Below are 3,572 nucleotides of genomic sequence, written 5' to 3'. Positions count from 1 at the left end.
TTGGTTTTTTGAGAAGTGAGGATGAGTCCTGCGTATATGTCAAAGCTAGTGGGAGTAAAGTTAGCTTTCTCGTATTGTATGTGGATGACATACTACTCATAGGAAACGACATCCCAACGTTACAGGAGGTTAAGTCCTGGCTTGGGAAGTGCTTCGCTATGAAGGGACTCAGAGAAGCTGCTTATATTCTAGGGATAAGGATAGTGAGAAATAGGAGTAAAACACTAATAGGACTTAGTCAAATTACCTACTTGGACAAGGTGTTGAAACGTTTCAACATGGAAAATTTCAAGAAAGGAGAATTGCCTATCTAGAGCAATACAAAAATGAGTAAGACTCAAAATCCGAGTACTGATGCCGAATTGGTAGAAATGAGTCAAGTACCATATGCTTCCGCTATTGGATCGATCATGTATGCTATGATGTGTACTAGCCCTGATGTGGATTTTACTTTGAGCATGGTTAGTCGGTATCAAGGGAATCCTGGTAGAGCTTACTGGATATCAATAAAGAACATTCTTAAGTACCTACGAAGGACTAAGGACTGGGTCCTTATCCTCGGTGGAAGTGATGACTTCAGAGTGCGAGGGTATAGTGACACCAGTTTTCAGATCGACCGAGATAATTTCCGCTCTCAGTCGGGCTGGGTATTTACCCCTAAATGGAGGAGGAGTGACTTAGAAAGGTTCCAAGCAGGAGACCGTAGCTGATTCAACGTGCAAATCAGAGTACATAGTAGCGAGTGAAGCGTCGAAGGAGGGAATATGGCTAAAGAACTTCATTGGAGACCTTGGAGTTGTACATGCCATAAAGGAGCCTATGGACATTTTCTATCATAAAGGGGGTGCGGTCATCTTAACCAAGGAACCGAGGGATCATGGTAGATCCAAACATATCGACAGAAAATACCACTCCATCAGATATCAGGTAGAAGAAGGACTCTTCGTAGTAAAGAAGGTATCGTCAGAGTAGAACCCAGCAGATCCCTTTACGAAGGGACTGAGTAGGGTTAAGCATGTGCAGTATGCTAGGAGTATTTGGTTGAAGGATGATATTGATTAGATAGATATTTGGAAACTTGTAATAGATAAAATGTAATTGACATTTGATGATTAAATAAATGTGTTTTGTTTATTAGTAATGTTAATATCTTGTGCCAACTGTTTACTATTGTTTCATTTTTTTTGCATGTTTTGAATTCTAGAATAATATGATTATTCAAACTATCCAAAATCGATCTTAATTTGGGAGTAAGTATTGAGGCAAGACTGTCATGAATTGGCTTGTAGATTGTCTAAGCGTTTAGACATAGCAAAATTTTGATGCAACGTTCATGAGTGCTCCTGAAATAATATTTGAGTATTGGATTAAAATCGTGCTCAGATGAATCACTTCATGGAATTCATCACGAGTAATTGTGAGACGATAATATCATATAGTATTTAAACCAATATATATGAGTTGTTGTTTACGAGTTGGTTGTGCATTGATAATACATAAACACATCAGAAACTTGATGTTATAAAACGTGTTGTTGTGTATGATTTAATGTGTAAATAGTACAAGCATATAATTCAAAGTTTATATGTTCCTTTTATCCTAAGGGGATTAAAAGCGATATCTTGGGCCCCACGATGAATTTGTGTTGACTTATGTGTCGGGCCTGGTCAGGACTGAATTGATGTGTTAAATTAAGTTCTATTTCAAAAAAATCAAAAATCGGGAAACAAACAGTTAGACATTGAGTATGAATCTATTCCATGTCTTTGTCCACACGATTTCTTGAGAACAGAGGACTACATGATCCCTTATCTAAAGGACACATTATTGAATAGGTCAGAGTTCGACAACGGCTTTTGAGAGCTACGATTGCTAATCAGTTTCTGAAGTCATACTTGCAATTACAATTATTAGACTTATCCAATTGGGAGACTGTTAAATCAGGTGTCTTAGCCCATAACTATAATTGGTATGTACTTGATTTGATAGTGGCATGGTCCTTTTGGGTTGCCTTCACATTGGTGACTAGACAGGATGACCGTTAAGGAGAGAGGCTGCTTTATTATTAAGAATAATGAATTGGGGCATAAATATGATTCATTAATATATTATAAGAATAATATATTAATTGGAAGTCATATTATTAATTAGTATTTAATCATAAATTAATTTGGAATTAATTTTTGGGATTAAAGGAACTGATTAAAAGTACATGGGCTGTTTTGTAATTATTAGATAGTTGAGGCTTTGGGCTATTGGATCACCTTATTTAGCAAGGGCCAAAAATACTAGAAGGATCTAGGAGTTTTCATCCAAGGCTAAAGGATAGGATGTCCATGGACTTGCTTACACCCTAAGCTAAGGAATTAGGGTTTCCACCGTGAAACCCAAGCTGGCATCAAGTATAAATAGACCCCCCTAGGCATTGGATTTTTGGCCAACCATCAAGAAACCCTAGGAGTGCCAATTTCTAGAGCAATCCACCCTCTCGCCTTTCTCTAATATTCATCCCTTCACCTAGTGTGTTTGTGAGCCATGAGAGGTACTACAATTGCGGTACTTATTCTCAAGAATTAAGGAAATTCAAGAAACCAGTTGTTATTACTATATAGCAACAAAGGTATGTATTCTAATATTTTCTTTGTGTATTTGAAAATTTTAGATGCATGTTAGGGTTTTCTTTTGTGCTCATTTGTTATATGTCTAATAGTGAAAACATAGATCCAAATTAGGGTTGCATGCACACATAGGATTGTTTGTATAAAACCCATCAATAAGTCCATAACAACCCTGTTGAATATAGTGTCTAGCCCTCATTGTTGAACACAAAATCGGCCCACTTTGAGTTCTCTCTCCCTAAACCACTAACTCTTCCCCACTTAGGGTTTGAATAAGAACTAACTGCTTCTCACGATCGATCACCTCCCCATAGGGGCTCAGCCAATCCATACCCACAGTAACCCTGTTCCCACATAAAGGGATGGGAACCAAATCAACCAGATACTGCTCGTTGAAAAACTGGAGAATCCATCCCCGGTGAACCCTTTCTACATGGACAGATCGATGGTCTGCAATCTTGACATCGAAAGGACAATCCAACTCCCTTGGAGCTCCGACAAACCGGTTGTTAAGCGCAAGCGACACAAAGGACCAAGTAGCACCCGAATCAAACAATACCAATGTAGAAATACCATTCACAAGGAATGATCCTAAAATAAAACACATAAATATAAGCAGGAAATTCAAAATAAATAAAGAGATAAAGAGAAGATACATACCCGTCACCACATTAGGAGCTGCACGAGCCTCCTCGACTATCAACTGGAAAGCCTTGCTCATCGCCATAGGTACATCCGCCTTGTCCAGGCGGTTGTCAGTAATCTGTAGAGTTGCAAGATCAGGTGCTGACACCGGTCTTGCTGCCATCAAACTCGAACAATGGGTCTTCTTGTGGTCCTTCTGATTGCAATGAAAGCAAATCAGATCAAATACCGGGGTAGTGGTGGTGGTAGTAGCAATACAATCCATGCTGATATGACTTGTCCAGCAGCACTTGAAGCAGTTAGAACCAC

This window comes from Lactuca sativa, chromosome 4 (genome assembly GCF_002870075.4).
Source record: "Lactuca sativa cultivar Salinas chromosome 4, Lsat_Salinas_v11, whole genome shotgun sequence".
Lineage (NCBI taxonomy): Eukaryota > Viridiplantae > Streptophyta > Magnoliopsida > Asterales > Asteraceae > Lactuca > Lactuca sativa.
Note: the sequence above shows the minus strand (reverse complement) of the source record.